The following is a 27,419-nucleotide window of genomic DNA, read 5'->3' on the forward strand; positions in this document are numbered from 1 at the left end:
GTTTAGTAGATCAGGTCTGAGTTTGCATGCTGTCCTTTCTTTTTAGGACACCACCACCCATCACCGAAGTAGAAGGTTAGTGCAGAGTCCAACAAAAACCACTATGTTCTTTCTTTTCTGGGATGTGTCCTCCCCAACAGTCACACCATCCTTTACATTTGCCTCCTTTCATCCTCTCTTCCTTCATCATAGTTCAACAATTGAGGAGGCAAAGTTCAAAGAAATATATTTTGCAGATTGCTATATTGACAAGTACAGATAACTGTAAGGCAATTTGACTGCATGAGTGAGGAGGAGGTGACTGAGAAGAGCAAAGGAAGGGTCAGGCACAGGAAGCCCTAGAAAAGACAAGTCAAGTCAGGTAGTGAGAGAACTGAAGGAAGAGGTTACTGGAAGTTTGGGAGGAGGATATCTTAGACAATTCCATAGCCACCCTGGCTTTCCTCTATTGGCCTACCACAATTACACTGCATTGTAATTGCTCTTCTAACTCTCTCTCCACTAATCTCCAAGACTGAAGCTTTAATCTCTGTCTTCTCAGAACTCAGCACAGTTCTTGGCATGCATCAGATGTTCAGGAAAACAAAAACAAAAACAAAAAAAACAAACCAGAAGAATGCCTTTGCAAAGATCTGAAGACAAAAACAGGCAAATCATGGGCTAGGGACAGTAAACAAAACCACTTGGTTTCATGAAGGGAAATGATTCTTGAAAGGGATGGTGATTCCCTGACAGCTCTTTGAGGACCCAGACTTTACTTAAAAGTGAGTTGGAAGCCAAAATTGATCATTGAGTATGGATCCAACAGAAGTGCCAGAGACTTATTGTTAGAAATTCTGTTTAGGAGGCTGTGTATGGTGTGTGTGTGTGTGTGTGTTAGAAGAAAAGAGGCTGTGAGCTGAGAGAGTCCTTCAGAAGGTGTTGCAGGGAGTCAGCATCAGATGATGGAGGTAAAAACTGAAAGGACATTTATGGGAATAAAACGGAGCAGCAGAGTGGGAGGTTGGATAAGGCAGAATCATGGGTAGACTGTATGAAAGACCTACAGGTGGGCACATTCATTTGCTCCTTTGTCCATGAATTCCTTTGTGTTTGATTCAGCACTGGGTTTTGTGGCCAGGCTAAGCCATCATCTCTGGTAGCTGCTGGGCGGTTGAGGGTGACCACACAGCCGAGTGAGGGCTCTTAGTGCTGGTTCAGATTCTTATTCCACCTGTATGTGTTTTGACAAGTTACTTTCCTTCTCTAAACCTCACTTTCCTCCTCTGTGATGTGGGGGTTGTCCTGAGGATTGCCTAAGAAAAAGCACATAACAAGTATTCAATAAATCCTGGCTATCATCACGATCAGTGAGTACTCCCTTAGCCTCTGTGTGAGGCTTTCTGGTAGGTATTAGGATACCAAGCTGGTTAAGACCCCATCTTGCATTCTATCACAAAGACAACCTTGGGAAGGAGGGAAATTTGTAAGCTGGGATGATGAATGGTCTAACAGAAGGATGTTGTCAGTGCCGTGAGGATTCAGGCTTTGGGGAGTTGAGTGAGATGCCACAGAGGAAATGGTATTTGAGCTGGGTTTTGAAAAGGTACAGAAATTTGGGAGTTGAGCATTACATATAAAAAGAACAACATAATTCAACGGACAAAGGACACACCTTTCTTGCAGGGTTATCATCGGGGTTAATGAGGTGCCATCTGCACAGGTCCCGGCCCAGCAAAACCCAGAGCAAACATTCAAACACAAGTTAGCAAACGCTAGTTTTCTCCCTGCTTTAGCTGAGTCCCAGCTCTGTCTTCCCTGGTCAGCTTATAGTTTGAACCAAGAAAATGGAGGAGCATTTTAAAAAGAGGGAGGAGAAAGAAAGCAAGGGTTGTAGGACACTAAGGTTTGTATAATGGTGGTTACCGAGTAGATGAAGCATGAGTAAATTAAGTGTCCCACAAAGGCCACAATGGTTAAAGGAGCAGAAACCACAGGTTCAATGTCACATGAGTTCAGGAAGGAAAAGTCTCAAGAATGAGTGGCTATGTCCAATGGAATTAGAGGTTATAAATGCAAGTACTTTGCTAGGGTTGCTTTGGTGGCCTTTAGCTTCTTTTAGTTTCCACAGTAATGGTGGTGGCTGCTTGGATGGGTCTGACACCCTCTATGTGTGGCCACAGCTTAGGTTTTGTTTCCTCATCCTCTGGCATCTCCACTTGCCCCGTGCACCCACCCACCCCACCAGGCCCACGATGTAGGTAAATCCCAGAGAGGTGGGGAGAATAGGGCAACCAGCTCTAGCCTCAGCCCACCCCAAACAGGGACCCCCTTCCTGGACTCCCCACAAACCTGAACCTTCTGACATGTTACAGCATCCAGACAGATGAGTTCCTCTGACAGCTGCTTGGATTCAGCCTTGGTATTGAGTATTATTGAAATAAAGAAAAACAAAAGAAGTCTCCGCCATTGCTGCAGTAGCTGGGATTAGTCTTTAAACTACCTGGTGGTGTCATTCTCCTAGGAGATGACCTCAAAGGTTTCAAACCTCAAATATTTAATGACAAATGTACTAGTTTGTCAGTTTCACAAATGCTCTGGCAACTAAGTGAGACCATATTAACCCCCACAGCGTCCATCTATTCCAGCCCCTATAACAAAAGCCAAGGAGTTTGCAGCTCCTAAAAACAACAAATTAGTGGTTCTGCCTTTGCTTGAAACTTATGCTAATGTGTCAGGATCTAGGCCCTCTCTTTTATTTATAGCTGAAACCTTGAAAATGCAGTAAGATAGAATTCACCATGAAGGTACTGTGGAGAAGATAAACAAGGGAGGAGGTTTCTTTTCTGCTTTTCTCTCTTCTTGGCTCCCCAAATTGTCTCATGCTTTCTAAAATTTGACAGTGAATCAAATCTGAAGAATTATTTCAGCTAGTGGTGTGAACTAATATGTTAATGTTTAATCCACTTTTGGTCAATCAGTCCTTTGAGTCTTTGAACAAAAAGATAAAAGATGAATGGAGACAAGATACTTTTAGTGAACATATAAGTCTAAAAGTAAGTGATGAAGGAAGAAGTAGGTGTTCTAGTTTGCTAGCTGCCAGAATGCAATATACCAGGAATGGAATGACTTTTTAAAAGGGGAATTTAATGAGTTGCTAGTTTACAGTTCTAAGGCTGAGAAAATGCCCCAATTAAAACAAGTCCATGGAAATGTTCAATCAAAGGCATCCTGGTAAAGATACCTCGGTTCAAGGAGGCCAATGAAGTTCAGGGTTTCTCTCTTAAGTGAGAAGGCACATGGTAAACACAGTCAGGGTTTCTCTCTCAGCTAGGAAGGCACATGGTGAGCATAGTGTCATCTGCTAGCTTTCTCTCCTGGCTTTCTGTTTCATGAAGCTCCCGGGAGGCATTTTCCTTTATCTCCAAAGGTCACTGGCTAGTCCTCTATGCTTCTCATGGCTGTGTCATTCTTCTCTGCTCTGTCTGAATCTCTCTTCCTCCAAAATGTTTCCTCTTTTATAGGATTCCAGTAAACTAATCAATACTCACCCGAATGGGTAGAGACATGTCTCCACCTAATCCAGTTTAACGACCATTCTTGATCACTCAAGATCACATCAAGATGTGACTCCTGAAATCACATCTCCAGGGAGATGATCTAATTACAGTTTCAAACATACAGTACTGAATAGGGATTAGAAGAAACAGCTGCCTTTACAAAATGGGATTAAGATTAAAACATGGCTTTTCTAGGGTATGTACATCCTTTCAAACCAGCACAGTAGGCTGTACCAAAAAACAAGCCACAGTTAAGGGGTTAGCAAAACAGCAGGGAAAAGCTGCAGTCTACACTTGTATTGGGGTATACTCTTGATTCTTCATCAGGGACCAGAATTGCATTCTCATGGTGGTTTTCTTTTTGCTATATCTTCCTCATTCCATGCCCAATATAACCTTACTAGTAGATCACCAAATGTTGAGCTAGCATCTGCTAATTGCAAAGCAGAATATTTAAATGTGGTGGACAACAAGGCAGAATGATACTTTGTGCTCATCTACTTTAGGGACCCTTCCCTGACCCCCAGCGAGATGAGGAGCCCATCGTGTACTGTGTGGCACATTGCTGTCTTTTTTCACAACAACCATCTGTGATTGTGTTTACTTGATTAATATCTGTCACCCCACAAATTGTAAGCTCCATGAGGTCAGTGGCTCTTGGCAAATTGGTTCCATCTTGTATTGAGCTTCTAGTACAGTGCCAGCCACTGACAGTAGGTCTTGAACACATACACAATGAGTATATGAATGCATTAGCAGAAAATGGAAGAACAAATACCATTTTCTGGCTTTTTCCAGGCCACTGAGATCTTATTTCATCCCTTTTCTAGAACTAACAAGTGAAGAGAAGTCACTCAATTAACTGCTTCCCTCCTCCCTCTCTCCCTTCCTTTCTTTTTTCCTTCCTCCCATCCTCTCTCTACTTCTTCTCTTACTGCCACGTATCTCACTCCCCCTGCTTGGACCCTTGCCAATCCCTCTAATATTAAAATTACATCAACAACAACAAAATGCCCTCTAAAAAGCTGCACCCTGGAGTTGGTGGCTGTGCCTCCCTGAGCTACACAAGCACAACCCGACATCCTCTGCTGGGCTGTGAGTGGTTTTATGTGATAGGAACAGTTTGATTGGCATGTTCTCAGTTTGGAAAGAGAAGCCATGCCTTGTTGTGGCTTTGAGTTCAGGCCAATTTTTTTTTTCTAATCTTTGAAGATGACAATCCTTATAAGCAAAGCAAGTCAAAATGAGCCTGAATGCTTCAAGATCTATGCAAGGCACGGAAAATGCCGTGCGGTGATGTTGTTTAGAAAGAGACTCCTTAATTGCTGTACTGGAGAGCCAACATTTGCAGAACTCAATTGTGTGGTGTCTGACTGAGTAAGTTAGCAAAATAAAGACAGATGGTGATGGGTTATTCCAACATGCTCACCGGACAATGGCAGCCAACATGGAGAACCATGGTGTGAGCTCAAAGCCACTCTTCCTGTGATAGTTGGCCAATGCCTCCATTAAATGCCACCTGGTGACTCCCCAAAACATTGCATCTTGCACAACCATTTGCATCTAGAAAACACTGAATGAGACTGCCATCGACTTTTGGCTTTGTTTAATAGGAGATGAGAGAGAGAGCATGATACCAGATTATAGGGCACTTGAAAATTTATAGTTTGATGTTCACTGAGAAAGAATGGTTTCATTCTGTATACTGCTTTATCTGCTTGGAAGGAAAAAGAAAGACAGAAAGGAAACGAATCTTACAAGCCAAACAACCATCTTTTATTTAGAAAGACATGCCCCAGAGCTAGATACAAGATTTAGGACAGTTTATTCATTTCGTTCCTGGCTATATACAGCTAAACCTAGGATGGCAAACAATTTCATTTCAGATGCCAGCTCCTGTAGGCCATCAGAGGCTCCCTAGATCCTTGTTTCAGAATTTTGATGTGGGCTCTAGGCTCAGTTTTATTGATAGATGTCTGCAATAACTGCAGAAAAGGGGAATAGTGGTACCTGGGTCTATTTTGGAAAATCCTGCATCAGGCTATGAAATCTCCTAAATTTGTTTAATGGCAAGTGTTTAAAATGGGCTCTTTAGCCAAAGAGCTCTCTGTGCTTTCATGTCTGAGGGCAGAAACTGATCTATCATAGAACAAATAGAAAAAGTGATGATTTTCTGTCTAAAGGAGCAATTCTATTATGAGCTACTGAATTTAGAATTTTGTTATTATGCCCCTCTGTTGTGGAAGGCCCTGTTTGATTGGCTATGTGATTTAAGGCTTATAGTATTTGACTATATGCCAAGACCTTGGTGATGATATACTGATTATTCCTACCTAAAGGACTTCTTTAAAAGTGGGGACCTAAACATTTTCAGTAACTGACTCAGAATGCAAAGCAGAGGAGGAACGAGCTTTCAGTTCCTGGGCCCCTGAATCACTGCTTACCATACTGAGCTGAAATTTGTATTTATTGTCAGTGCTCCTGTCCTAAAGAAAGGTTTGCTTTCTCTGTTTGATCCTTTGGGGACCAGCAAAGAGTGCCAGCTGTGTCGCAGATTTGGGGGCACAATAGTAGTGTGGTTAACAGGTCTGACTTAACCACAAGGTAAGAGGCTGGGTCCCCAGCTCCTATGTTTTGTCAAGTATAGGGGATCATGTCATTGAATTCAGTTTATCTGAGGGCTGAAAGCTGAGCACAGAGACACCAACTCTGTTCAATCTCTTCTAGTTCTAACTCCATTTATCACACATTGATTGATTGAATGCTCACTGCATGCGCAGCATTGTGGTAGGAATAAAAAAAACAGGAATCAGACAAGGGTTATGAGTCTCTTCACTGTGTGGGACCACCATCTCCACTTTGGTTGAATGTGAATACTGGGCTGAAATAAATCCTTTAAATTCCTTTCTTGCTTCAAAGTTTTATAGCTTTATGAAGACAATGTTTGAGAATATAAGGCTGGAATTTGGATATATTTGATTTCTTAAAGTGTGAGACTTCTATCATTCATTCATTCAAATATATTTATAGAGTGCCTACCATGTACTTAGCACTGGTCTAGAAAAGTAATAAAATGAAGCCGCATTTGATTCCTGGTGCCAGCCCATGCAAAAAAAGAAAAAATGAAGCCCCTGACTTCATGCGGTTTATAGTCAAAGGTGGGGATACAAATAATGAGCAAAATAAATAATAATTGTGAAATATATTGTGCCAGATGAGGTAAATAAAGTAGAGTGAGGAGAAAGAGGGGGAGGGTGATTGGGGAAAGCCTTTCTCTCAGAAAAAGGCATCTGTTCTGAAGGACAAGAGGCAGAGAATGTGGCAGAAATACCTGCCAATATGTGGGCTCAGAGGGGACAGCATGATGAGGACCAGCAAGCAGGCCCAGTTATACAAGTACTTTATCCACTGTCATGTTCTACCAGTCCACCCAAACTGCCTAGGAGGATAACCCAAAGGAGACTGCAGCTGATGAACACCTCCTGTATTTAACATATCTTCAAAGGGCTTTGGTCTACCATGCAGGAGAATCTCACTTTCTAGTGAAGAGTCAGACAGGCAAAGATCAAACTCCAATACTATGAAAGAGGCACCAAAACTAAGATTATGGCTGAGGGAGCTCAGTGGAAAAGGTGACATTTCAGCTGGGTATTAAAGAATGAGGGGTTCAGACAGGCTATGGGAAAAGACTGGCATGCACAAGTGCAAGATCATGTGAAAGTGCCAAGTGTGATTGGGTAATCATGAGTCAATGTCCAGGATGACCGAGACATGGGAAAAACAAACTGTTGGCAACAAGATCAGAAAAGTCTTTGTGTCTGCTTTGCTAAGGCTTTGTGTTTGGATTGTATTCTGGTGGACAGTGGTCCCCATTATACTCTCCCAAGGGCTTTCTTTTTGTACTTTCTCTCCTGTGGATCACATTTCTCCATAGATTAAAAAATCTCCCAAAATACAGCAATTATGAAAAAGTAATTAATATATTTCCCATTTAAAAAAATCATCCAACCTATGTAACTTCCAATAAATAGCATGGGCAAGCCTAGATAAAACTTGTTCTGCACTGAGTCGAGAGATTAACATTCAAGAGGAAAGGAGCTTTCCTGTTCAGTGAACCATATCAAGGGGTATTTTGATCAACTGAGTGACATTAGCTGCAGCATCAGACAAATGCCCGAATTTCAGTGGTTTAATGCACAAAAGTTTATTCTTGTTCACATGAAGTTCACTGGTGGTTTGGAATCCCTCTTCATGTTGCAGCTGAACCCTAAAGAACATGTCCTACAAAGTCCCTATGTCAGAGGAGGAGAGCAAAGGAGGATGCACCCTAGCTCAGCCTGCAGGTGAGACTGTCACTTTTGTTCATGTTCCATTAGGCATAGCCAGTCACTTGCAAAGGAGGCTGGAACATATGGAAACAAACAGGAATATTTGCTATCCTCTGCCAGTGGCATAAATGTGCAAGTTTGTAACTGGATTTTTGGGGATCAGGGGAACGTCCAGTTGAGAATTTCTCTGATAATAGGAAGCAGTGTAGTGATAGGTCTAGCTTATTTCTCAGGAAGATTTCAGAGGAGGTAGTTTAGAGAACAGATTGTAGTGGGCAGGCTGGAGGTAGGAAGACCAGTCAGAAGGCATTCAATCTGAAAGAGAAAGGATGAGGGTCTGACTCAAGGCATTGGCAGTGGGGTAGAGTAGGGGAATGGGTTCTAAAAATAGTCTGGGGGTAAAATCCCTTGATATTGGGGACCAAGTATGAGGATGAAGGAAGTTGGAAGAGTCAAAGTTAATTATTAGGTTTCTAGGTTGTGTGAGTCAGAGGCGCTATTATGACAACAGTCCAGTCAGAGGAAGACAGAGCCAGTTGGGTGGGATCCCCTTCCCTGGGGCTGTGCAGTGGTTGCCAGACATCCTTCTTTTTCCCTTCTGAGCTAATCATTTGCCTTACTCCCTCTCCATCCAAGACAACACAAAGTCTGAGTCACAGACTATGGGAACTCAAAGACTGAGGCACCAGAATAAGGGCTGGCCTGGCTGGAAGTTTTGGGCTCCTACCCAGGGATCAAAGACATCTTAGCTGTTCCTGTCCGTGACCAGGTACTCTGTTAGGTGTCTGGGCCAAACAGCACCTACTACTGCCACTGCTGCCACCATTCAGTGCTCCTTCTCTTCTGCTTACATTCTTCCACCCTATGTTTGCCTCCTGCACTCTTCCTGATTGCCCCTACTGGTCTTGCCAATTTTCACCAATCATTGCAGCAACCCCCTTCCTAGCCCTGGGAGTATTGTAATCAAATGAATCCATGGATTTTTTTTTGTTCAGAAATCTGGTGGGTCTGTCCTGCCTTCCATTAAACTTTAGCCTCATCCTTGGAGAGACCACATCTTCCCAGTGTCTGTTAATTGAACAGAAATTGACCCTATCGAGTTTCTTTCAATGAAGGGTCTACTTTTCTGCTTGGCCCACTCTGGACATGAGAATGCAACAATCAATTAGGTTTACCCACTTTAAGCATCTCCCTCTTAACATAATTTACTGTGGTTCTGTTTCTTGGAACTTTGTAAAGACAATAAAAAAAGAGTAACTTGAGCTGAATTGAAGCCACATTTAGGAACCAGCTATGTTCAGTTTACCCAGACTCCATTCCATTACTCAATATAATGAACTACTACGGATGACGTTCCACTCTAACCACAGTTATAATGGATGTTGTAATGGATGGTGAAAAAAAAATAAGTGTGGACACCAGGGAAACCTTGGTACTGGGCTTCTGACACTGCTGCTTACTATATTCCACAAAGCTTCACTACCCTTGTCTATAAACGGGCTCACAGGAAGCCAATTATAGCTGTTTTAGGATTGGACACAGAATATGTAGAGCTCCTAGCATAGGTTAGAGACACTTAATAAAGGGTAGCATTGATGTGATTATTAGCCAGTTCCTTTCTGTATTAATTTCCCAGGGCTGTTAAAATGAAGTACCATCAACCAGGGGGATTAAAACAACTAAAATATATTATTTCATAGTTCTGGGGGTAGAAGTCTGAAATCAAGGTGCCAACAGGGCCATGTGCTCTCTGATGGTTCAAGGGGAGGATTCTTCCTTCCTTGCCTCTTCTAGCTTCTGATGGCCTTAGGCATTCCTTGGCTTGTAGAGGTATCGCTCCAATCTCTGCCTCCATCATCACAGGGCATTCTTCCCTGTGTGTCTCTGGGGGTCCTCTCCTCTTCTTATAAGGACACCAGCTGTTGGATTTAGCATTCTAAAGCCAGAATGATATCATCTCGAGAACCTTAGCTGATTTTATCTGCAAAGACCTTGTTTCCAAATAAGGTCATATTCTGAGATTTCAGAGCTGACTTTTAGGAGATGCACTATTCAACCCACTGTACCTTCCTTAATAAGTATGGTGCTATAACCTTGGCTGTTTCTTCCTTCCTTCTTATCTAGGTCTCCTTTGCTTGCCCTTATTTTGATCTGGTACCATTTGTTCCTCCTTATCCATGCCTCTCATTGAAACTTAGGGACTCGTCACTGCTTAGTCCTAATATTCATTGCCAAGAGTTCTCAGTATTTTGTTTGTAAAAGCTCAAAAGTCTGTGTCAACTGCTTTTCTCTATACAGCCCAAGCTATTTGTGTTTTCACTGGCTGTTTTATGAGACCCTGCCAATGCTGGGGGAGAGACTTGCTTCCAGTTCTCCCAGAGCTGCCTGGGAGTATTATCTTGGGATAGAGGAAGCAGAGTCAGCAGCCACTGTTTCTTCTGCCAGAAGTTCTATAAGTCTCCCTGGCTTTCAGCTGGAAGAGAAACATTTTCAACTTGAAGTGATTACATTGCTCAGGGGTAAATGGCTGCAAGGACCCAACCTCTATGGCACTGGGATTAGAAACTAGACTATTGCTACCTTGCTGTGATTTGCTAGTCAATCATTTCTTACCTACCATTTATATATATGGGGTATAGTAGCAGCTAGTCAAGGCCATGTATGCATTACAGGCGGGCAATACATAGGCTTCTGTTTGATATGTTTCAGGTCTAGTTAGAGTGTTTAAAGCCACTCCACATAACCTTTCAAGGAAAAGGTCTGTAGAAATATAGAAAATTAAACAAACAAACATGAAACAGCATTCTTTGCCATCTGAGCCTGGAATAGTGCCAGGGTGTCCTTAGCATATTGCAAGTGTTTGACCAGAGCATGGAGGTAACCAAGGTGAAAAAAGTGAGAAGAAGGGATATCTTGAAAGAGGCAGTCGACTGGAGGGAAGGCTACAATAGTGAAAGCGGGGAGAGGAGCAGTGGAAATTGTGAAAGGAGGAGAAAAGTAGAAAGGAGACCTTCAATTGAGACATATTAGCAAGTAAACATGCTCAATTGAGAATTGTTTAGCAAGTAAACATGATCAGGTTTCTAGAAAACTGGGATAAAAGATTATGTGTCTTTCAAATATTACATGTAGGTGATGTCTGTATTTTATATCACATATGAGAGTAACCTACACATCTACTCTTGAATTGATTGTTCAAGTTTAGATTGCTCAAGATCTTGGGGTCTGTCTCACTCAGAATCCCATTCAAAAACTCCCCTTTTAGGGAGAGGAGAGGTTAGTTGAGTACTTCTCACAATCTTCTTCCCAGGCATTCTGAAAAGCAGATAAGAAAGAACAGATGAAGCAGTAAATTGGCCTGGAAGGGGAGATTGAAGCAACCTGACTTGTTTTAAAACTCAAGGTTTATTGAGATAAATGTTACATAAAGTAAAATTCATCTTTTTACATTATACAGTTGAATGAATTTTCACAAGTATTTGCAGTCATGTAGCCACCATCAAAATCAAGGCATAGAACATTTCCATTACTCCAAAAGTTTCTTTAGGCTTTTTGCATTGATTCTCTCCCCCTATCTCCTGCCCCTGGTAACTGCTGATCTGATTTTTAACCCTATGGTACTGCCTTTTCTGGCATGTCATATAAATGAAGTCACACAGTGTAGCCTTTTGCATCTAGTGTCTTTCATGTTCTTTTTTTTTTTGTCTTTTGTTTTGATTTAAGAAATTACTTGGATTTTATATTCTCTTGATTAATATATTCATGTTTGTTTTAACACTGGGACATATTTAAACTTATCTATTTAAATGAGTTAAATGTCCCCTAATAGTAATTGACTAAATTATTTCACAATGGAAGATGCACTATTTTCAATTTTAATAAAATTATTATTACTAATTATAAAGGTGTCAAGTTACAAAACTTCCCAAAGTAAGTTCAGAGAGATACTCATTCATTATCAAAAAAACTCTCTGGGAGAATGGAATAATGGGCTACAGCCCTCTTTACCTTTCAGGAGATTGAGATCATTCATCTATCCTAGGGTTTGAGAGACACCAATGTTATATGGTGCATAGATGAAAAATAATATCATAAGGAAAGCATCTAAATAGGCCGCATGATATCCAGTGATGAAAAATTCTGGCATGCTGAAAACCTAAAACTTGTTACTACATAGCTAGAAGCAGGCTGTGGGGTCTGTGATATTCAGCCAGAACAGACCAAACCATCCTTTCAGCTGGGGTCTTTTCTGGTTGACTGTTTCCCTAGAACAGGAGCCATTTAAAGGATATGTTTAACATTGTCTCTATACCTATACTATTAATCATAAACTAGTTATTGCATGAAGGTTGTACTTTTCACCCAAGATCTAAGCTTTGGATGGGATAAATACAAAGAAAGAAGGGAGGAAGAGGCACCCACCTGGTTGGCGGGACAGAATTCTTTTTGGGATGCTCTTCTCACTCTTTCTCTTTTTTTTTTAATGCAATTTTATTGAGATATATTCACATATTCTATCATAAAGTATACAACCAGTGGTTCACAGTATCATATAGTTGTACATTCATCACCAAAATCAATTTTTGAATATTTTTGTTACACAAAAAAATACATATAAAAATAAAAAATGGGAAAAAAACATCCCATGCTCCTTATTCCCCTCTATTACTTATTTAGTTTTCAGTCCTTATTTTTTACTCATCAGTCCATACACTGGATAAAGGGAATGTCAGCCACAATGTTTTCATGATCATATGGTCACACTGTAAAAGCTATATAGTTATATAATTGTATTCAAGAATCAGGGCTACTGGAAATCAGTTCAATAGTTGCAGATATTTCCTTCCAGTTTTTCTAACCTCTTAGAAAATAAAAAGGGATATCCATATAATTATAAGAAGCCCCTCCAGAATGACCTCTCGACTCTGTTTGAAATCTCTCAACCACTGAAACTTCAATTTGTATCATTCCTTTTCCCTCTTTTTTTTCTCACCCTTTTTTTTCCACCTCAAGACCTTTTCAATCCAGCTCAAATGTGACCTCATCTATGCTCCCCTATCTGGTCCAAGGCAAAAAAGAATTCTTCCTCCTTTGGCCTCTTACAGCACTGTTCAGATACATTTATCACATTTTAGGACAATTGATTATTTAGATGATTTCCCTACTGTACTTTATTTTCTTATAGACAAGGATTATGTCTTATTTCTGTATACCTCGATCCTGGCATAGGGCAAATGCTCAATAAATATATGCTAGATTTAGTTGCCTCCTGGAAGCCTGTGATAGACCACATGTCTCACACCCATTCCAATTGGATTTAGGAGAACCAAGAACTAACCTCTGTAGAGGGAAAGCTAGTATTCATTTTAATTTGTAATTTAGGCCTCATATTTCCTGCCAATCTGCCAAGCTTTTGACCCAGATTCTTTCTCCATGCCTATTTGCTTGGTCCAACTGCAAACATAATTCCAGCCCTGACCCAGATCCCCTACCTCTCTGTGTTCTAGGCACTGGGGTGTCCTGCTTTAGCTGCATCTGTGAAACCCGATGTGGGACCAAGGCAGACCTGGCCAAAGCAAGCTGGGCAAGCTGGCACAGCATGATCCCAGGGAGGCATCCAACTCCACTTGCTGTCGGCAAGGCTGTGGGGCAGGCCAAGCCACATAAACTTTCAGATGAGTACAGGCTCAAGTAGCCACCAGGCTACCCACGGTAAATCCGGAGGCAGGAAGCAGGTGCAGACTTGGCTCAGACTGGGCAGATCAGTTGATCCTGAGCTCTGGCTTGCCCTCTCCTGCTCTGAAGGATGTTCCTGGAACAAGCATGCAGGGTAAGGAGTGTGCAAGAAGATGTGCGTGAAGAGACGGATTCCACCAGACCCAAGTAGGCTCCTGTCACCCCTCCAGAGTTATGGGTTGCATGTGATTGTTTGGGCCTGTGGAAAACGTTCTTAGAACATGAAGGAATGAAGTCAGGGTATAAGGGAAGTGGCTGGCCTAGAGTCTCAAAGAAACAGCTCAGTTTTTCCCAAAATAGTTAGTAGAGATCAGAATCCTTGCAGGGAGAAGGTCCCTGGTATGCAACTAAGTTCATCTTCGGGAAGCATCTTCCATTCATGAGCGAAGTTATAGTAATAGAAATAATAACTACAAAGATTATGAGGGCATCCTATGTCAGACATTGAACCGAGCATTCTACATATACCCATTTCTCTGATGAGAAAATTGAGGCTCAGAATGATTAAATAAATATTTTTATAGCACTTACTATTTGCCAAGCCCTGTTCTCAGAATTTTATAATGAACCCATTTAATCCTCATAATAATCTTGTGAAGTAGGAATTATTATTATCTTCAATTTATAAATGAGAAAACCAAGACACAGAGAGGTTACGTAATGTGTCCATTGCCACACAGCTGGGGAATGGAGGTGCTACGAATCAAATCCAGAAAGTCTTGCCCTCAGAGGTCCTGCCTTTAACCTCCACCCATAGCTTTAGGTAAAAGAACAGGGATTTTCATGTAGATGTGTCTGACCCTAAATCCCATGTTCTTTCCACAGCCTCTTACATAAACTCTTGGGGAATTCCACTGTGAGCAGCAGTCCTCCCCATGTGATGGGCCATGCCTGCCCTGGTCCTCTTGGTCACAGGTTCTAAGTGTCTTCAGCCAGCAGGCTTATTTCTTCCTAGTTGCTTACACAATCCTAAGCACAGCGGATCATTATACATGGAAGCTCAGAATGGGGCTGCTTTGGTGGGCCAGTCTCTGGGGGCTTACAGGGGACCCTAGCCTCCCTCCTTCCTTGAGCTGTCACATCCACGTTACCCAGTTGTGTAACTTAGGTTTTTATTGTTTCTACAAATATATATCAGGCACCTGTTATCTGCTCTGCCTTGTACCAGATGCTGGAGATACAGCAGACCCCAAGCCCCAGGGCCAGTTTGCTGTCTCCAATTCAGCACTGTAAGAACCATTAAAGAATGCTGAGTGCCAGTCTCCTTATATGCCAGTCTTTACATAACCTTCACAACACTTGCTGCTCTGTGAGTACCCAGGGGGTCACTTCACTCAGTCTTAGGAGGTTATGAAAGGGTTCTTGAAGGAGGGAGGGCTGCAAGCCATCCTGGGATGATTAGGAGTTACACAGGTTAAAGAAAGGAAGGAGGAGAAGGGTTGCCAGGCAGAAGGCTTGAGGTTGCAAAAGTACTTGGAGTATGTTTAGAAATGAAAAGTAGCTCAGCATGGCTGGGTGCAGAGCATGAAGTGGGGGTGGCAGTGGTGATGGTAGGAGAAGTTTGGATGTAGGGGCACACGCATTATGGCTTGCCAGCCATGCTAGAGGTCTAGCCATCCAGCAGATATGGAGTTGTCCCTGTTAACCCCTGCCAGCTGGGACCCTTACCGTCTGCCTGCTTTTGTCGAATTACCCTTGTCCAGTCTACTGTCTGGACTCCTGGTTCCAGATGGATGGGCAACCCAGAGCTACAACCCTCCTACACATCTGGCCCAAAGCACTTTGGATATGGATGCTGGCCCAGACATGCTCAAGTTCGCCACCCACTGTAGACACCTCTTAATCCATAGTTGGATGACTCAGCCTTGGAAAGCGGGGGGAGGGGGGGGCAGGCCACCCCCTCCTCCCTAACTTCCTGGTGCCCTAAGGGAACCCTGAATGCTTCAGGAACATGTCTACCCTCTCAGCATTGAGAACGGATTCAGAGCTCTGGGATTTCGTGGAGGCTACAGTACAGTGGGACTGAAGGTATTGCAGCAGGATGGGAGCTAGCTCCTATGACTCTGTGTTCTAGTTTGCTAGCTGCTGGAATGCAACACACTAGAAACGGATTGGCTTTTAATAAAAGGGGATTTATTTTGTTAGTTCTTCAGAGGAAAGGCAGCTAACTTTCAACTGAGGTTCTTTCTTATGTGGGAAGGCACAGGATGGTCTCTGCTGGCCTTCTCTCCAGCCCCCTGGGTTTCAACAACTTTCCTTGGGTTGACTTCTTTCTGCATCTCCAAAGGCCTAGGCTGAGCTGCGATTGCTGAGATGAGGAATGCCGAGCTGCTTAGGCTGTGTTACATTGCAGTCTCTCATTTAAGCACCAGCCAATTAAGTCAAATGTCCTTCATTGCAGCAGGCACGCCTCCTAGCCTACTGCAGATGTAATTAGCAACAGATGAGGTTCACGTACCATTGGATCATGTCCGCAGCAACAAAACTAGGTATGCTCACTTGGCCAAGTTGACAACTGAATCTAACTACCACACCCTGCATCCAGGATTTTCCCTGTAATGGTGTCCTGGTCAAGTGCAAAGGCTTTGGAGACATGTAGCTTGGGTTTGAATACAGGTTCTACTATTCCATAGCTGGGTGATTTGGGGCCAGTTGCTTAGCTTTCCTGGTTCCCTAGCTCTAAAACAGGGATAAAAATCTCTCTTTCTCATAGGACTATCATGAGAATTAAAAACTGTGTGTGAAGAATTTAGCAGATTGCCTGGCGTTCAGTAAAGTCAATATTGTAAATATTGGAGTTGACACTGTGGGGCAGCACCCACACCCCCTCAGGTTCTAGGCTCTCCTCCTCCTGCCTCAACTGGTGGGGAGCTGTTTTGCTTTCCAGCGTTTCCCTATGACAATATAAGCTTCTTTGCGCAAGGTTACTCCCCTTCTCTGGTGCAGCCCACATTGGTTGATGTGCTGAGGTGGGAATACAAGCCCAGTCCCTTTCCCAGATAAGGACTGTCAATGAAGTCTCATTCCATCTTTGGAGTAGTGGGATGGATTTAGACCTTTGTTGTGGGTTGCAGGGGCTTCAACTTCTCCTTCCAATCCTCACAGGATCTCAGCTTGCCTGCAAGTCTCAGTCTGAAATTACCCAAGCTGGGATAATGAAGTGGAAGATGTTACGATGATGACATTTCACTACCTTTAAAGGTGATCCTGAGTTAATTTTGACAAAGGATATTCAACTGGTGGCAAATTAAGACATTGGGTTATGTTGACTGCCCATTCTCGATATTTTATTTCTTTGTTTATTTGAAGTTCCTATTGCAAAGAGAATACACAATCTTGAATTTCAGAAGTGCATCTGAATTAACACAAGTGTGATATTTCCTTTCCAAGCACACAGCTTCAAGCTGCTTTCAGATATGATTGTTCTCTGTAAGACAAGGAGTTTAGGTCAAACTGAATAATGATTAATTCTTGAATTCCGTAATAACTGTTATTGCCGATTTCTTTCCAAGTTTGCTCTCGATCATATATCTCTTAAGTTCTACTATTAGGTTTAGTAAGATTATAGAGTCATTTGGGCAAACCAATGTTCTGATAGAGTTTTCACTTTTCCGTGTATGCTTACCAATTTTTAATAGATTAGAAAATAGTAAAATATATTTAACACTTAAACTCTGCCACAACCAATTTAATTGTGTCTTTAGTGATTCCAAAGGCATTTGATATTTGAATGATTATCAGTGCATTACAAATATGCAGAGAGACTAATTACTAGGAAATGACAGAGAAACCCAGTTTTAATCTGGCTGTATCGGTGATCATGTTGTACATGAATATCCAGATTTGCATGTATTATTTTTTTAATATAAATATGGGGGCTGTTTTAAAAATTGGAATTTGGAGTATAGATGTTGATGAGTTCAGCAAGATCGAGATATAGACTTTTTAATTCAGATAAAATTTATATACACTGTAAAATTTAGTGTATGATTTGATGAATATTGAAAACTGTATGTACTCAGTAACCAATATTTTGATCAAGACGCAGAATATTTACAGATCGAGGATTATACCTTAAAGGTTTTTTCGATTCCCCTACTGTCCCCCAAAATGTGGTCTGCTATGTCCTAGCACCTGCCTCATCACCCTCTCTTCCATCTCTGTTCATTGCACCTTTTCTATGCTGATCTTGGTGCATACGTTTTTACCAGATTGGAGGTACCTTCTTTATTATCCCAGAGAGGGGTTGTTTCTGTCAGTACCTTCTCAATAGTCTGTGGTTGGCGTCAATGGTTCTAAATGATCTTCCCTCCCAATGAACATATGTAGTAATCAGAGTTCTCCATCACTTCCATGAGTTCTGAAAACCTTTGTTCATAAATCTTTCCTGCACCATCCAGAGTAATGAGTAGGGAGCAAGCATAGGCTTTTACAGTTGGGAACCTTGAAGCAAAGTGAAGTTAAGTGGCTTCCTGGCCAATGAATCTGACACCAAAGCAAAATTATAGTTTGTTTGTACCATATATTTGCTTATTTTGTTTTCCTCCAAGAAGAGAGGGGTTATGATGGAGTTGGGAAAATAGTCTTAGCTGTCATATTTTTAAGCCTCTAAATTGTTCTCACTCCTACTTGAGAATCTACTGCATAGCCCAGGTGAGGAAAGAAAAGTTGGAAATGAGAGAACACAGTAGGAAGAGACACAAGGAGATGTGGTATGAGAAGCCTCGGGTCTTGGGGATGTTTTTTAGAGATTAGACACAAGGAAAAGGGAACAAAGAGTCAATGATAGATTAAAAAATGCCAAAGTAACAGTTCACACTTTTTGCAGTTTTATTGCCAGCCTTAATAATTTGATTTAAATGCAGGCAAACATTTTCAGTTGTACTCTTTTCAGTATCAAAAGGATGGTGGTAAAACAGTTATAAAGAAGAGTATCAAAAGGATGGTGGTAAAACAGTTATAAAGAAGATGATGCATTTTCTGGGAAATCCCACTTCTCCACCTCAAACATTCCTCCCTTAAAATGTTTAAGTTAACTTATTCATCTTGTTGAAATAGCCACCTTTAGTTAATAGGGGAAATACATATTTAGAGGCTTAGGAAATAACACTGAAGGATTTTCCATGTTTTCAGCAAAGGGAGTGATAGTCACCCAGTATGTTAAACATTGCAACAGGAATCGTGGAGTGGTTTTGCCCCTGCTCAGCCTTTCCAAAGAAGGTCAGGAGACCCGAGCAATCAAGAATGGTACCACTCTCCTGCTGTTCTTATTGGCTGGTTCCTGGTTCACCACGTTTTCTTAGCATAATGACTATACTGTGTGATTTGATGGTTGCAACATCTAATCCATCCCAAAGGCTCTCTCCTGCTTCCAGGGAGTTCTACCGGACCTCTCTTAGTTTGGTGTAAGATCTAACCACAACTTTAATTATTAGCCTTCTTGAGAGAACCAGGGAAACCATCTCCCAGACCATGACTCCATCCACTCAGTGTGAGTGAACAATCCAGGCCTTTACCACCAACTCCCCAAACAAGAGACAAACCCCAAAGCATGCGTAAAATAACTATATACATTATGCAACACAACCCAGTGATTTCTTCCTTTTTTGCTTCTTATGCAATATTTTATACTCATCTAAAACCTTAGTCAAACTTTCTCTGCTGCCTTCTGACTCAGAAGAGCAGCAGTTTAATCCATTGCAGACAATCAAGGATTCTATTTAGCTGCAATTGTGGAAGAGACATCACCAAGGTTGCTTAGCAGCAGACACTGGTTTATTAAAAACAACTTTCTGTGAAGAAAGCTACTCCCAGTTTTTCCCATGGATGTGTGACTTCTGGTTGATTGACTAGCTAATTGAACTATGCAAGAAGATTTTCTCCCTATAAGTGCTAAAAAGACTTGGAGGGCAAAAATGACTGGGAAAGACTCAATACATGAAAGTTAATGATATATCTTTAAGCAACTAAGGGTTCTTCTTTCTGTTATCCAGTAACCTCTAATTAGAAAGTCTGAGGTCTTGGCGTAGTTTTGTGTCCTTTGCCTTGCTGTCAGGTGTCATTATGGTTCTAGCAGGATATGGGAGAAACCCAAAGAGGGAGAAGGGACACATGTTATGCTTGGGGTGGGAGCAAACCATCCCAGCAAAAATTGGAGGCTTGAGTTATTACCTGGTGACTTGCACTGTGACTGCCAAATTCATTTTGTTGAACTATTTGGACTACACAGTTATGCTCAAGGGGCCAGGAGGGTAGGAAAAACAGCAAAGCTTCCTGTGTAAGGGGTACAGTAGCCATTTGACCTTTATTGAATGATTATTTTGTGTTGGTCACTGGTTTCAGCATTTTTTATACACACACTATTAGTCTAATACCAGCTTTAAAGATGAGGGAACTAAGGTGCTCTGAGGTTAAATTCATGAATATGGCTACCAAGCTAGTAAGTGTCAGGGAGGGAATTTGAACCCAGGCAGCCAACACGTCTGTCCACTACACTATCCTGTCCTCCATCTCAGCTGCTACTTGCATCCAGATACTTGAGACCATGAGGGAATTGTGGCTGCAAGCAGCCAGATCTTCCAAGGCAGCCAGTTTACCTGAATTTTTTGATGGGAAATTTCAGAATTTTTACATTGTTAAGAGAATTTTATTTTAAACGTTTCTGTTTTTTCATACCCATTTCAAGCCAACAACAGAGTACAGGCTGAGTGTGGCCTAGAATTACCTCCTTCTTGCCTAAAGTTATTAGACCATTGCTCAACCTACAGCTCTGTGTATATCTGGTGTAAACCTGGACCAATGAAGTGGGGATGTAATCAGGAACCCACACCATCCTATTACAGGAAATGCCCTTTGTGGAAACTCCACAATATTGGGTTGTCCAAGGAAATTTGACCTCTGGGCTTGGCTAGTTTAGCCAGAAACTCAGGGAAGATGTGCATCAAAATTTTAGATTTGCAATGGAGTAGAGTCTAGCCCTGTGTGTTTAAGCTGGAGCTCTGTATGCTATAGTTCAAAGATTCCTAACTAGACATGTGGTTTTTTGTGGTTAGTGGATTACAAAGACCTAAGATATTGAATTCCTTGGTCTCAGGGAGCTGGGAAGTCTCTGGGGGATCCAGAACCCTTGGTTGGTCAGCTCTGGATATAAGTAGCTCCTCCCCACCATTAACCCCATATTGCAGATACAGTAATTTTTTGTGTGTGCTACAAAGTAAGAACAGTTGGGAAGTACCATGGTGGTTTGGTGGCTTTCTTATGTGATATGGATTATACTCACTCACCTTTAAGCTTTTTTCTTTTTGATAAATGGTCTCTACCTCTTTATATGAATCCTTTGATGGAACATTTCACCTCTTCTGCTCACCTGGATATCAAGTTTTTCTCCCCTGTTCGCAATTAATCTCCTTAATAACAAACCAATGCATTTATTCATTTATTCATTCTCTTCCTGAGCTACAATCTCACATAGTGATTTGGTACTCTTCAATAACAACTCATTCAATAATTATTTGTTGTTTGTTTGGAAGTGTTCCTGGGGAGAGGGCATGGGCCTACTAGAGTAACCACCTTGTCCCAGTCTGCCTGATCGTCCCCATTTTTAGCACTGAAAGTCCTACATCTCAGGAACTTCCTCAATCTTGAGCAAACCAGGATGTTTGCTCACTCTAGGCCCAGCACACAGGTAGGACCATAGTCACCAGCAGAATGTAAAGACCCTTCATCCTCTGAGATGGGTAAATTGGTTGGGATTGGGGAGGGGAAATAAGGGATTTCACACACAAGATAACCTTGTTTTTTTTCTTGTAGAGATACAAGGTTATGGTAGTTAGGTTCAGGTGTCAACTTGGCCAGGTGAAGGTGCCTTAAGTTGTGTTGCTGTGGACATGAGCCAATGGCATATCAACCTCATCTGTTGTTAATTACATCTGCAGTTGTTTAGGAGGCATGCCTGCTGCAATGAATGATGTTTGATTTAATTGGTTGGTGCTTAAATGAGAGCTGCAGCCCAAGCAGCTCAGGATACCTCATCTCAGCCCTTGCAGCTCAGCCCAGGCCTTTGGAGATGCAGAAAGAAATCACCCTGGGGAAAGTTATTAGAACCCAGAGACCTGGAGAGAAGGCCATCAGAGATCACCCTGTGCCTTCCCACATAAGAAAGAACCTCAGTTGAAAGTTAGCTGCCTTTCCTCTGAAGAACTAATGAAATAAATCCCCTTTTATTAAAAGCCAATCCATCTCTGGTGTTTTGCATTCCAGCAGCTAGTAAACTAGAACAGAGGTCATCTACTGGGATCAAGGCAAGGGGCTGGAAGAGGAACTGTCATTCAACAAATCCTCATTCCCTTCTTACCATATGCTTCTGAGACAACTTGACAGTAGTTTATGTTAGGTGTTTATATTCTTTTATGGATATAATCTGTCATTTCTTGGAGAATTCAAATTAATACAAATAACTACAAAAGTGACATGACTCCATATTTTTCAAAAATAAAAGGCAAATTCCAAAGATATCATGTATTGAAATGAAGGACAGCATGGCCACCAGAGGCCCCATTCCTATAATTGACAATCTTAATAACTACTACCCTCAACAAGCTACCATCCTCCTACTCCCCCCTGCCCTTCCCTGCCCCATATTACTTAAAAAAAAACCTAGCTTAAGTAATATTCACTTGTTCAAAAGTGGAGATATATGGCTTTCAGGGAGGAGGCGAAATACTTGAACTGTGATCCTCAAAGGCTCACTGAAGGGCAGGCATTGCCAAGCTGGGAGAGGGGCAGAGATGACTATGACTCAATGTGTGGCCTTGGGTGAGAGACTACTCCTTGTACTCCCCAGTGTTCTCATCCATAAAATGAAGGGGTGGACTATATGAGCATCCAAGTCACCAATTATTCCACTGTATTAGGGTCTGTGACTGCCACCCAAAGTACCACCAATTAAGGGGCTTCAAAAAACAGAAATCTATTATCTCTGGAGGCTAGAAGCCTGAAACCAAGGTGTCATTAGTGCCATGCTCCCTCTGAAAGCAATAGGGAAGAATCCTTCCTTGCCTCTACCAGCTTCTGATGTCCGCCAGTCATTCTCGGTGTCTCTCAGCTTGTAGAGGCAGCACTCCAGTCCCTGTCTGTGCTTGCGGATGGTCTTTGCTCCAGTGCCTGTCCTCTTCTTCCTATAAGGACACCAGTCACGTTGGTTCTAATTCAATATGACTTCATGTTAATTTGAATATATCTGCAAAGACCCTGTTTCCAGATAAGGTCACATTCATAGGTACTGCAGGCTAGGACTTCAACATATCTTCAGGGAGGACTCAAGACCCTCGTGCATTCTAGAAGCCTAGTACTATTTCAAGGATTGTAAGAAGAAAGAAGCAGTTACAAAAACAATTTTATAAAAGAAGGAGGGAGAGAAGTCCTTGGCACGGGGAGAAAAGAACAGGTCAGGGGTTCTTGCACCAGATAAGGATCGTGACCAGGATGAGCCACTCCTAGAAGACTGAGAACCAGGCAGCACTATAAACATTTATGACAAAGGAATTCTCACTATTCACATCAGAAACAAACTTCTCATTAAATGCTTTTACACTTTATAAAACATTGAACATGGAACAATAGCTTGCAGACTGGGAAGCACTTGAACATATAGTGCTTTGTGTGATCCTTGTACAACCATGGTTGGCAGACAGCAAAGTTTCTATTTGCCCCATCTTATGGATGAGGAAACTGAGCTTCCAAGTAGTAAGGTCCTGTAGCTGAGTCTTGGACCCTGTTCTCTTGAATCTCTGCAACCCTGATAGAAAATGGGTGGTCAGTGGGGTCAGTGAGCAGCCACTTTAGAAGTGGGAGTCCTGGACAAGAAGTGCTAGGGGCATTTGAAACACATAGTATTCTCACCAGACTGGAGCAGAGGCCTGCCATTGTGGATGCCATTGTTTTGTCATTCTGGAAAGGTCTCCCCTAAAAAAGCGCCACCAAGCGTTGTCACTGTAGATCTGGCAGGTAGTGCCCAACCAGCCCATGTGCTTACCCTCTGCTGGGGCTGTCCTCAGCTCAAGTCCTATGTCATGTAGTTAATCTGATAGGCTGTGGGATTGAAAGGATCTAAGGGTCTAAGAGGACGTAGGCTTTTCCGTTGAGTGTTGTTATATGAGGCTGGATGCTATTTTACTGTTTGCACTGCTAAGATTTTGTTTTGTCCCCTATACATTATTATCCCTAAATATAACTGTAATGTATTCTGTACATCTGAGTTTAATTAAGAACCTGCTTCTCACTTTTACTGTTTCTGGCCAGTCCATACAAGGATCCTTAAAGACAAATGTCTGAATGATGCTGATGGTTGTTTTTTCTGATCTTTTTAATGTTATAATCCAGTGCCACTGCTCTAAGATAATGATTCATGACTTTGACATGCTGACTACAAACACTCCCTGATCACTGGGGACTCTGTGGAATCCTCACAGGAAGCAGCTGATCCCAGGAGTTCAGGTGGAACCACCCTTTTTCATTCAACTTCAGGAGGATCCTTATAGGATTCAGAATGAAGCCATTTTCAGTTTTCTGAAGATTGTCCCAGGATCCCTCAGTCTTATGTAATTTCATGATTTGGGAGGGTTGTAGACAGGATTAAATCATCTGTACCAAGGTCTGTTACTGTCACAGGAGGAAGTGGTTGGCCTATTAAGCCTCTGTGATGGTTAATTCTTATGTGTCAACTTGGCTTGGCTGTGGTACCAATTATTCCATCAAACACAAATCTAGGTGTTGCTGTGAGGGTAATTTGGAGATGTGGTTAACATATGCAATCAGTTGACTTTAGGTAAAAGAGATGCTTGTTAATAAGGTGGGTGAGCCTCATCCAATCAGTTGAAGGTCTTGAGAGCAAAAACAGGATCTTCCCAGGGGAGATTGCGGCTTAAATTCCATCCTAAATTTCCAGCCTGCCAGGCTGCCCTACAAATTCCAAATTTGCCAATGCCACAATTGCGTGAGCCAATTCCTTAAAATAAATCTCTTCATATATATATACCCTTATTGATTCTGTTTCTCTGGAGAATGCTGACTTGACAACATCCTTCAGGGTCATTCCGGGTATCACTTTTTGTGTCCCAACAGGAACAAGACCAGAAGCTCACCTACTGTTTTGTCCTACAGCTTTTACAGGTGAGGGTTAGTAACACCTCACTCTTGGGGCTGCTGCAGTCTAAAGAATGAGAGAATGTCCAGGAGTGTTAGCAATTGTTACCATCTGTGCATGCCCCGCCCCATGTGTGGTTGTCCCAGGGGCAGGGGCCGTGAACACCTGTGGCCTCTAGCCAGTGGCCTCTAGCCAGTTTCCAGGTACCCACCCCAGCTGGAGGCTCAGATTAAAGCATCCAGCTCAAGGGGTACTGCTTCTTTGCTGAACGTCATAATCTAGAAGAATGCTTCTCTTCAGATTCTGAAGCTCATTCCATTTGGGGTGGAGAGTTTGGGGAGCATGGATAATGAGGTGGTAGCATTCATTCATTCATACATCCTTCCACAGCTATTGAGTGCCCAGTGTGTGCCATGTCCTAAGCTGGGTATTGGGCATTCAATGGTGCGCATGGAAGACATCCTCAAAGAGGACCTTCCATTCCAACAAAGCAGTCAAAGGGACATCATCTGTTTTTGCTTTAGATGTTTACTGCCAAGAGCCCACAGGTGTTCAGGGAGTTTTGGAAGCTCTGGCTGCCTGCTGCTCCTTTGGAGCCTGGCCCTTGACTGGCCCCCAGTGAAGAGCTGGGCCCTGGAAGCACTGCTGTCAGCACTTTCCAGGGGAGTACTACACAGTGGGAGGGGCCAGGACATGGGCCCCACGGCTGTGTCATCCTGGGTTCCAGCCGCAGGGGTTTCATCACAGAGGGAAGTCGAGCTGTGGGAACGTTGCAAGGCTGTGGCTATTTATTTTTATAAACGAGCCTTAAGCTTAATTTAGAAACCTGATTTTTCTTTTTCTTTTTCAGCATCATCTGGCTGTCTGGCACCATCAAAAGAATTGCATTTTTGACCCAGCAAGAACTTGTGGGAGGAAGGGGCAGGAAGGAGGCTAAGGAGAGAACCGATGCCAGCCCAGTCTGCCTCATGGGGAGGTGGAAGCACATGGCTGTGCCATGAGTTTCATCTGTAACACCTCCCTAAGCTTTGCTTGAAGCAGCAGGATAAAAAGCGGGGCTGGCACTAGCGTCTCTCCTGATTAACCACACACCAGAAGACAGCAGAACAGAAGGCAGGGCCATGTGAAAGCAGTCCCAAGTCAGGCGCCAGAAGCAGGTGACATTTCGATTCTCGGTTCTTTGGATGCAGCTATTTTTAATAGAGGTCACTTTACAGCAGCTATTTTGACATGGGGCTATTTTGATTGGGCCCCAAAATTGAGCCAGCTAATATTCAGCATTTTTTCTCAGTGGTGAGTAAATGGAGCACTTATGGTCCATCTAGCTTCACCAACACCCTGACCTTCACCCCATTGTCAGCCTTACCTCTGGGCACCAGGGGTGTGGACAGGCACATGAGGGCAGGGTTTGGTAGAGGTTCGAAATGGGAGAAATGTCAGAAAGCAGACAATGGTCGGAGATGGAGTAAATGTCAGGGAAAGAGGTGACTGTCAGAATGGGAGCCAGTCAGGACTAGAGAAGGGTGGGGAAGCCTGGGAAGCCAACAAAGGACCAAGCAGGTTCAGAGACTGAGGGGCAGGGGCATTGTTTCTAAATGTGAAATATGGTGCATCTGCATTTTGGCTTACCTGTTTTGAGGCAGCCTGACTCGAAACAATCATGTCTGAACAGCCATATGACATTGTCGGGCAGGAAAAATATCCACTTAGGATTCTGGATAGCAATTTTGACTCTTCGATGGACAGTGTCTGACTCATAAGTGTCTATACATTTCACTTGAGGGCCTGTTTGAACCTCAGTTTTCTCATATAAAATTCAAGTGATCACACCTGCCTTTCCTCTTTCCTCACCTTTTGCTCTCCCTCCAAGCAACATGATGTGGAATGAGCCAGCAGCTCGTAAAGGGCTTCAAGCCACTTGGAGAAAGGTGCTTGCATAAAGAGTGGTATTACTTCATATGAGTCCTACATGAGTAAAAGGATTTTAGAGTTGGGCACATGTAGTGTCTCAGCTTGATGATTCACATGGGTACAGTGATGCTTTTAATTGGGAACGTTAAGTGTGCAAGACACATTCATTCCTGCCAGGGCAGAGAACTAAGCACTCATTCTGCAAATTGCTATAGGCTTGAGGAGTTTGCACTTGGGCTCTAGGACATTTGATGTGAAACCAGTGGAAAGGCAACTGGTATTTCTGGCTTTGGTATTCAGAGAACCACGGTGGTGTGTTGGTGTTCAGTCTCAGCTTCCCTTTGTCAGAGAAGAAATTTTTCTAAACAATTCAGCCATTTGTCAAACTCACCCAAGTCCCCTTGAGGCAGTTCCGGTTTTTTGGCAGGTGGAGGGAAGAAAGCTATCTCTTCTTCTCTCTCCCTGCCATGTTTCACTACTTTCCATATTTATCAATCACAAGGGGAAAGCTTTGGCATCTCAAAATGAAGCCTTGATGATTTGGAATGGAGTGACCTTTGAGCACTGGTGCAAGAAGGCGGTAGGGGCTGGGACCTCCGCTTCTGGAAGCCTGTCTGGGGCCGACTGCATGGTTGACCCAGCAGCACTCCCGAGTGCTTGACTTTCATTTAGCCCTATTTTAAGAGCCAAAGCACCATTTCCTCTGGGACAGTTCATCTTTGTTCCTGCCACCAACCAATCTTTCTTTGGTATATCTCATCA

The 27,419-nt window shown here is 42.6% G+C and overlaps 2 long non-coding RNA genes across 2 annotated transcripts in view; one reads left to right on the plus strand and one right to left on the minus strand.

Annotated features, from left to right (window-relative positions):
* The first annotated feature begins 8,417 nt into the window (after positions 1 to 8,417).
* Positions 8,418 to 26,264, plus strand: LOC143681350 (uncharacterized). The gene is made up of 3 exons (XR_013174556.1): positions 8,418 to 8,636; positions 24,725 to 24,772; positions 25,597 to 26,264. It is a non-coding gene; the product is annotated as an uncharacterized LOC143681350 (long non-coding RNA).
* LOC143681348 (uncharacterized) overlaps positions 22,557 to 27,419 on the minus strand; it is a 56,568-nt gene continuing 51,705 nt past the window's right edge. The window contains exon 4 of the long non-coding RNA XR_013174547.1: positions 22,557 to 22,779. This is a non-coding gene — a long non-coding RNA (uncharacterized LOC143681348). The remainder of the gene's footprint in view (positions 22,780 to 27,419) is intronic.

The sequence above is a fragment of the Tamandua tetradactyla genome, chromosome 4 (genome assembly GCF_023851605.1).
Source record: "Tamandua tetradactyla isolate mTamTet1 chromosome 4, mTamTet1.pri, whole genome shotgun sequence".
Lineage (NCBI taxonomy): Eukaryota > Metazoa > Chordata > Mammalia > Pilosa > Myrmecophagidae > Tamandua > Tamandua tetradactyla.